A 9,846-nucleotide genomic window follows, 5' to 3' on the forward strand; every position below is an offset into this window, starting at 1 on the left:
TGGAATCATCTGCAATTCTTGAGCCGGCACGTGCGCTCGTCGTGCAAATTTTTGACACCCATCGCACCTACTGACCAGATCCTCTGCATCAGCGTGAGCTGTTAGCCAGTAAAAACCATGACGAAAAGCTTTGGCCACAAGAGACTTTGAACCGGCATGATGGCCACACTCTCCTTCATGGATCTCATGGATCTCACAAGAGACACAATGTTGAAATGCTCCAGTGACACTGCGATGATACAACTCACCATTGGAAATTGTCATTGACTTAGACCGCCGGGTTATCTGTCGAGCCAAGGTCTCATCCTCCGGTAACTCACCCGGGTCATGTAAGACAAATATGGCACTGTCCAATCTGGAATGACATGAAGAACCGCCACCAATTGTGCTTCTGGGTCTGGAATAGCCAAGTCCTCTTCTGTAGGCAACTTGACAGAAGGGTTATGTAGAACATATAAAAAGGTGTTAGGCGGCACCGGCTTACGCTGAGATCCCAGCCGGTTTAAAGCATCGACCGCTTCATTCTTTCTATGGTCAATGTGCTCCACTTGATAACCCTTGAAGTGTCCAGCAATAGCGTCAACCTCATGGCGGTAAGCCGCCATGAGAGGGTCCTTGGAGTCCCACTTGCCTGATACCTGTTGAGCCACCAAATCTGAGTCGTCGAGGCACCGTACCCAGCTTAAACTCATCTCTTTAGCCATTCGAAGACCATGGAGTAAGGCCTCATACGCTGCTGCGTTGTTAGTACAAGGAAACATCAATCGCAACACATAACAAAACTTGTCACCTCGAGGAGAAGTTAAAACAACTCCAGCCCCCGAGCCTTCCAACTGTCTGGACCCATCGAAATGAATCGTCCAATATGTGTTGTCTGGCTTCTCTTCGGGTATCTGCAACTCCGCCCAATCGTTAATGAAGTCCACCAGTGCTTGAGACTTAATGGCAGTACGTGGCACATACTTTAAATTATGAGACCCAAGCTCAATGGCCCACTTGGCGACTCGTCCTGTGGCTTCTCTATTTTGAATAATATCTCCCAAAGGAGCAGAGCTAACCACAGTGATAGGATGACCCTGAAAGTAATGCTTAAGCTTCCGGCTTGCCATGAACACCCCATAAACAAGCTTCTGCCAATGTGGATATCTTTGCTTGGATTCAATGAGCACCTCACTGACATAGTAAACCGGCCGTTGAACCAGATGTTCCTTGACAGCCTCCTTGCGCTCCACAACAATGGCCACATTGACGGCCCGTGAGTTAGCAGCCACATATAACAACAACGGCTCCTTCTCAACAGGGGCAGCAAGAACCGGCGGCTCAGTAAGCTGTCTTTTCAGATCTTCAAAGGCGGAGTTAGCAGCGTCACTCTAGACAAAGTCATCCGTCTTTTTCATCATTTGATACAATGGCATAGCCTTCTCACCCAACTGGCTTATGAACCGGCTCAAAGCTGCAACTCGACCCGCTAGCCGCCGAACGTCATTGATGCACGCCGGTTTAGCCAAAGATGTAACCGCCTTAATTTTTTCCAGGTTAGCCTCAATGCCTCTATTAGACACCAAAAAGCCCAAAAGCTTGCCAGCTGGGACTCCAAAAACGCATTTGGCCGGGTTAAGCATCATCTTGTAGACCCGGAGGTTATCAAAGGTCTCTTTCAGATCATCTACCAGAGTTTCCTTCTCTCTGGATTTAACCACTATATCGTCCACATAAGCATGAATGTTACGCCCAATCTGGTTATGAAGATAGTTTTGTACACATCGCTGATAAGTCGCCTGAGCACTTTTAAGCCCAAAAGGCATAGACACATAGCAGAAGGCTCCAAACGGATTGATGAAAGTTGTCTTCTCCTAGTCCTTAACTGCCATTTCGATCTGATGATAGCCAGAATAAGCATCCAAAAACTCAAACACTCACAACCCGCCGTAGCATCAATGATTTGATCAATACGAGGGAGAGCAAAAGGATCAGCCGGACAAGCCTTGTTTAAATCTGTGTAATCCACACACATACACCAGGTGCCGTTCTTTTTTAGCACAAGCACCAGGTTAGCCAACCACTCTGGGTGAAAGACTTCAACAATAAACCCGGTCGCCAAGACTCGGGCCACCTCTTCTCTAATAGCCTTGCGCCTTCCCTCATTAAACTGTCAAAGAAACTGCCTGACCGGCTTAAACTTTGGATCAATATTGAGAGTGTGCTCAACGAGTTCTCTCGGTACACACGGCATGTCAGAAGGCCTCCATGCAAAGATGTCCCAGTTCTCACGGATGAACTTGATGAGCGCGCCTTCCTATTTTGGATCCAAGTTAACACTGATAATGAACTGTTTGGATGAGTCGCCAGGCACAAAATCAATCATCTTGGTATCATCGGGTGACTTAAATTTCAGCGCCGGCTCATGCTCCATAGTTGGCTTCTTCAAAGACGGCATGTCTGCCGGGTCAACATTATCCTTATAAAACTTCAATTCCTCTGTTTCACAAACAAACTCGGCGTAAGCAGCATCACCTTCTTCACATTCCAGGGCTATCTTCTGGCTTCCATGCACTATGATGGTGCCCTTATAACCCGACATTTTGAGTTGCAGATAAACATAACACGGTCGTGCCGTGAACTTAGCATAAGCAGTCCGTCCAAACAGAGCGTGATAGGGGCTTTTGATCTTAACCACTTCAAAAGTTAACTTCTCAGCCCTACAATCATACTCATCCCCAAAGGCTACTTCCAGCTCAATCTTACCAACTGAGTATGCCGACTTACCAGGCACAACTCCAAGAAAAACAGTATTGGACGCCTTAAGACTTTTGTCAGTCAAGCCCATGCGACGGAATGTCTCATAATAGAGGATGTTGATGCTACTGTGTAAGTGTATCTAGTGCCCCTTAGTGATTTTGGTGTATTGAAGACTTATAGGTTAAGGGACTAATGCGTTTGTGAGTGTACACATGTCTATAAGTCTATGAGGAGTTTGATATTTACAGAGAAAGTCGACCCCTAAAAATGAAGTTCTTCGACTGAAGACTTTGGATTTCTGAAGACTTTCTGAAGACTTTGAAAGTGAAGAAATTGGTGTGACCTTGAAGACTTGGTATTCATTCGAGGAACATGAAGCGTGAAGACTTTTGTTTTCATAGTTTCATTTTCTCTTTCTTGAGTCATAGGAAACACCATACTATTAAAGGGGGTCGAGGAAATACTAAGGAAAATTTTCCATGTGATGCTCAACTCAAATCCTACACCTACCAATCCCTTTGAGTGAAGCCATTGGAAATCTCATACAGTTCAGTCATATTCTTCAGTGACAGAGACGAAGTTCTTCTGGTCTGTGAGGAATTTGTTCTGACTGAGGAGTTAGGAATTTGCCAGTGCGGATTGCCTACACAGTGAGGAACATGATAGCCCTGAGGATTTCGCCACTCAAAATTCCGACCGTTGTTGTGATATGCGCCAGCTGTCCCAAAATATCTATCCACCTAACGGTCTTATCATTGAAGGGCATTTATGTCTTATCATGTCGGGCTGCTCCCTAGGCTATAAATAGCCGCCCCCTACAACCACTAGCTGGTTGGCTGCTCCGAGAGAAACTGACACTTGTCATTTGAGAGCAACCCATCCTCCGAGGACTTTGAGCGAAAATCATCAAGTGAGGAAAACCCAAACCCAAACACCTACAAACCCCAAGTGATTGGGTATCACTGAAGAGATTGATCCTGCGTGGATCCGACGCTTGTTACCTTTGAAGAGTGTGCTTCTTCCAGACGGTTAGGCGTCATGGTCTAGAGCATCCAAGAGGAATTGTGGATCGTGAGTGACCAAGTTTGTGAAGGTTCGGAAGTCACCTGAAGACTTACCATGAGTGATTGGACGAGGTCTGTGTGACCTTAGCTCAAGGGGAATACGGTGAGGACTGAGTGTCCTGAGCTGCGTGTTCAGGACAGGGTGTTCGGGACTGTGTGTCCTCGGGTTTAAATACCTAGCCGCCCTAACCAGACGTACAACTGAGACAGCAGTTGGAACAGGTCTACCAAATCATTGTCTTCAACAAGCTTACTGGTTCTATTTCCTCAACTCTTTCATTTCCTCATAACTGTGTTGTGTTCTTGTTCATATCTGTGCTTGAAGACTTTGACTGAAGATTTTCTCAATTTCCTCAGTTCAATTTCTTCAGTCTGTTTGTCTTCATCCTGTGTTATCCTGTGCTTACGCTTTCTGTACTCTGTGCCTGTCTTCATTTCATCATGATGACTATGCTTGTGTTCTGTTATGTTTACTTTTGAGTACTTATTCCGCTGCTAGTAGTTCTTCGCTAAGGAATTTCCTCACCTGCAAATTCCTCAGTGAAGAATTCATAAAAATCGCCTATTCTCCCCCCTCTAGTCGATATAACGCACTTTCATACTGCCTCTGTCCATGAGCACTTTAGTGAATTTATATCCACCAACCTGAGGTGCCACCACCAAAGCCAGATGACCCGGATTATCAACCCAGGGAGGGTGGTCTTCCCTACTCCATACAGTAGGCTGCTCAGACCAACTCAAATAACGTGGACCCGCTGGTTCAACAGCATTCATAGCCCTCTTATGAAGTTTCTGGTCCCTTTTGCACAAACTGGTGGTGAATACATGATACTGCCCACTGTTCAACTGCTTTGGGTTACTCTGATACCCGGACTGATGTTTTTGCTGATTACCTTGGCCGGATTGCTGATTATAGCCGCCTTGACTGCCTTGAGGGCCTTGGCCGTGAAAACCGCCACCGCCTGAGCCGGCGTCCGGGCCATGAAAGCCGCCACCACCTGAGCCGTCGCCAGGTCCGTGGTTACCATCAAACATGTTGGAATTCTTAAAAGCCTTCATGATCGTACAGTCTTTCCATAGATGGGTAGCTGGCTTCTCCCGGGTGTCGTGCCTTGGACAAGGTTCATTTAGCAGCTGCTCGAGGGTGGGACCTGACCCGCCTGACCGAGGAGGTGGTCTCCCCTTGCGTCGTTGATTGTTGCCCTGTGTATTAGCATTAGCCACAAACTCCATACTACCGCCAGCCTTACGTTTATTACCTCCTTGATTCGCCGGGTTGTGCTGGTGACCTTTGTTGTTGCCGTTCTTCTTTCCCTTCCCTGTCTTCTCTTCGTCAGACGCAGGATCCTTGGTATTGCCAGAATCGGCATACTTGACCAGAGCCTCCATCAGCTGACCCATGTCATTACAATCATGCTTGAGCCGCCCCAGCTTCTATTTCAGAGGTTCAAAACGGCAATTTTTCTCCAACATTAAGACCGCGGAGCCGGCATCCATCTTATCAGATGAATGTATTATTTCCTTGACCCGGCGTACCCAATGGGTCATGGATTCACCTTCCTCTTGCTTACAGTTAGTCAAGTCCACGATCGACATGGGTTGCTTACATGTATCTTTGAAGTTCTAAATGAACCGGGCTTTTAACTCCGCCCATGAGCCGATGGAGTTGGGTGGCAACCCCTTCAACCAAGTGCGAGCTGTTCCATCTAACATCATAGTGAAGTACTTGGCCATTGCTGCGTCACTGACCTCCAATAACTCCATGGCCATCTCGTAACTTTCAATCCATGCCCCGGGCTGCAGGTCGGCTGTGTAATTAGGTACCTTACGAGGCCCCTTAAAGTCCTTTGGCAAACGCTCATTACGCAGAGCCTACACCAGACAAGGGACACCTCCTGTCCTCGTAGCCACACCTGCTTCAACAGAGGTCGCTGGATAAATTGGAAAAGCCTGGTGAGCTGCCAGCTCAGCTGCCTGTTGAACCGCCCGCTCAGCCTCTTGAAGGATCCTCTCCTGGTCCACCAAGTTAAGAGCTCCATCCTGCGCCGGGTCATGCCTGCGTGGTTGGTTACGGCGTTGGGCGTTGCTTGACATGGCCGCTGAGTCCATATGCCTGCTATAGCTCGGGCTCCGGCTTGGGCGAGGGGTTGAATGGATTCTGTCTCGACTATAAGAGTATGCATCCTGCTGTGCCAGAGCCGTTTGAAGAAGTTCTCTGACCCTTCGTGTTTCGATCGCTGTTGGAGAGTCGCCTTCCATCGGGAGAGCCGCCAAACGAGCTGACGCAACGATCAGGTTCTCCAAAGGGTTAGAAAAGTGACCCGGTTGTATTGGTGCGTAATGAGGCGGAGCAGTATTCACACAAGGGGGTTCCATGGCACGCGGTTGAACCGGCGCCCCAGTCCCGTGTGTTGTGATCCGGTTTGCCTCCAGCGGGTTACTGGGACCAGCCCTAGGTGTGTGGAAGAGGTTCCTAGGATCATAAGTCAGAGGCAGACGTGATTGAGCCTTTTGGTGCCTTCTCCTCATGACCTCGTTTGATGCGTTTAGATCCACCGAGAGCCAGAAAGTCTCTGCTTGAAGCTGCTGAGCACGAGCATCCAGAGCCGCCCGTTATGCACCCATCCTTATGTCCTCCGCTGCTAAATTCTCCTTGGCTTGTGCTACCTCCCCACGTAACCGTGCAACCTCTACATCGTGCTGAGCTTTGTCTGCCGGTTCAACCACGACGGTCAACAAGGTCGTCATCCTATCCATGAGATCCATCAGCACCTGAGCCGGCGGGCGCACGGGGTCTCCTGACCCGGCGGCTGCCGATCCGGTGGTTACCGCTGCCGCGGCCATAGAATTCTGACCGGGTTGAGTGCCAGCCACGAAGACCCCGGCTCGATTCGGCGGCTCAAAGGGGTCCGGAATACTACTGCCATCGGAACAGCCCCCAAGCCCGCCATCCTGTAGTTGATACAATGAATCCATCTCACCTGTGGACGACTCGCCGTCAGAGTGGACGGCCGTCTCGCGGCCATCCACAGATCCTTCAGAAAGCTCCCCTCCATGGATGCAACCCACGAAGGCACGCCTTACGACCGGCTGAGTCCGGGCGGGTCTCGCATGCTGAGCCATCTCGATGAGGTCGGTGCAGATGTCCGGCTCAGGGCCCGGCTCGCCGATCCGACCGATGAAGACGTGGATTCCGCCGAAGGGAACCCGGTACCCGTACTCAATTGAGCCGGCCTCGGGGCCCCAGCCCGCGTCGTCGATGTAGAGCTTGCCGCGACGACTCTTGGTCATCCGTCCCATAGTGTATCCCTTGAGCCCTTCGAAGCTGCCCTTTAAGAACTCAAGTCCACCGTGCGCTGGCCCCACGGTGGGCGCCAGCTGTCGTGGAATTGTCACGGCAGATGTCCTAGTGAAAGGACTTAGTCGTGGAGCCATCACAACTAGGAAGCTTAAAGGGGTTAATCGGGACAAAGGATACGAGAGGTTTATACTGGTTCGGCCCCTTGCGGTGAAGGTAAAGCCTAGTTCAGTGGTTGTGGTATTGCTAGGTTTCGATGACCAAGCAGCAAAATACGCTAGCTTGGCTCTCGATCTATTGTTTCTTGCCCTAAGCCGCCGCCGGGTCGTCCCCTTATATACACGGGTTGACGCCTGGCGGCCTACAGAGTCCCGGCCGGCTCACACAACGTGTCTGGCTCGGTGACTTCTTTTACATGCCTTACTTCACAAGTCTTACTCATACATGGCGGTTTACAATTATGGGCCTTAAGCCGCCTCTAGGCTTGGGCCTGCTACAAGTCTTATAATGAACCGTCGCCTTGTATACTCGTCGGGCTTCTTTTAGTAACCCGCCATTAAGATTGACCCGACCCCTCCTGGACGGGTCATACCTGGTAGTTATATCCCCAACATATGGTGAGAAAGAGAAGGTGACAAAAGGCATCGTGAAATCAGCCGGGAAGATACTCTCCGACGTCAAGCACACGCTGCAGTATAAAGCCGTGATGCAATGTCGGCTGCTCGATGACAAGGGTCTTGAGATGACGAGGAAGACTGCTTGCCGGACCAACTTGGAGAGAGAAGAATACTTGTCGGTGGTAACTGACAACATTGGTTGCTAGTACTTTAATTGACCTGCCTCTTGTTAGTCAATAATTCGATTTTGTCTGACTAGGTGAGGGAACCCTGGTGAAGGAAGATTGCTGAGAGGCCCTGGTTAGCATGTGATGTGACCCGGCATGGCAGGCGCAGCATGTGGAGAAGGGAAATGATCACAGCAAAATGCCAGGCCCGGCTCATGTCCAGGGGAGACGAGACCTAACCACTCTGAAGCAACACATGGTATGTGGATTAAGATGTTAAATTTCTTGCACGGTGCATCTCCGTTCATTAAAATTGATGGTTAATTTTGCAGGGTCGCCTCGGTCCATATCCTGGAGGCCTGGAAAGAAGGCCACAAGGGGAAGGATGGCGCCGAGTTCTGCAGCCTGTCGGTGCAGGAAAAGTACGAGACCTTCAAAGAGGTCTTCCAGAAGGTGCACGGGCAGGACGCTGAACCTACGTCCAAGCCCCTTGATCCTGAGTTGCTCATCATTCCTGGTGAGGGGAAGGGCCATGGCCGCCACCTCCTTTGCAACGGGGTGATCGCCACCTCCTCGCATCGCAAGCTCCACGAGATACGCGTGCCGAATCCATTAACTTTTTTTTCAAATCAGTGAAGTTTTTTTGTTTTCCTAACATTTTTTCAAGTGATTTTCATAAAATCCATGAAGTTTTTTTTTTCAAATCCATAACCTTTTTTTGGTGAAGTTTTCAAACTTTCGCAAACTTTTTCAAACTTTCATGAACTTTTTTCAAATTCACATACTTTTTTTAGATCCACATGTTTTTCAAATATATGAAATTTTCTACCTTGTGAATTTTGTAATTACATGAACTAGTTGAGAACTCGTGAATCTTTTTCATGTTTTTTTAATTTTGTGAACTTTTCAGAAAATTAAATGATCTACAGTCACCTTGTCAACTGGGAACCGAGTCAACCACGAAAATAAAGAAAAGAGCGAAGCCGGAATTGTTTTTTGAGTGACTAAACATGAACCAAGTCAGCCATCGCAACATTTTATTGCGCCATCCCGTGGGCATTTCCTATTTGGCGCCACATGCTGCATTTTATTAACTGGCGCCTGTGGCGTCTGTAAATGGGCCGGCCCATCTAGGGCCGGTTGACAATTTTTTTTGAAATTCTGTGAACTTTTTTGAATATCGATGAACTTTTTCGAAATTTAATGAACATTTCTCTTGAAAATGGATGAACGTTTTTTTCAGTCCCATGAACTTTTTCTAAAAATACATGAACTTTTTTTCAATTTCTACGATTTTTTTTCAAATTTAATGAACTTTTTCTAAATTGGATGAACTTTTTTTCAATTTTAATGCACTTTTTTAAAATTGATGAACTTTTTCAAAATTTATGAACCTTTTTTAAAGATGTCAACGTATTTTTTTCAAATGGATGAACTTTTTCTTTAAATCTGTAAACGTTTCTTCATTTCATATTTTTATTTTCGTAAAAAAATTATAAAACTTGGGGCAGCACGCTAGCGGGCCGGCCCATGCTAGGAGCGCTGCAGCGCTGCAGGCGCCGGATCGTTAACTGGCGCCTGGAGCGCTGTATAGGAGCTCCCAATCCCGTGAGCGTCTGTTCCTTAACTGATGCATAAGGCGCAAATTATGGGGCACGCCTATCCCTTGCTTGACGTGAGATTTTTTTTTGTTTGTTTGACCGAAGCGGGCGCCATACTGGGCCGGCCCATGCGCACGAGATTCCACTTCCTCGTATTTCTCTTCTGCTTTTCATGTTTTTGATATCGTTTTCTCATTTTGTTTTTACTTCCAAATATTCTAAACATATCTATTACAAAAAATACTTTATTTTTATTTTTTGAATATTCTAGTAATGCATTTTTTGCATGGTAATACGTGTCTCATTTATATCATAAAAAATAAAGTACAAGTCACGTAAGGATCGACATGACAAAACTAA

Source organism: Triticum urartu, chromosome 7 (assembly GCF_003073215.2).
Source record: "Triticum urartu cultivar G1812 chromosome 7, Tu2.1, whole genome shotgun sequence".
NCBI classification, from domain to species: Eukaryota; Viridiplantae; Streptophyta; class Magnoliopsida; order Poales; family Poaceae; genus Triticum; species Triticum urartu.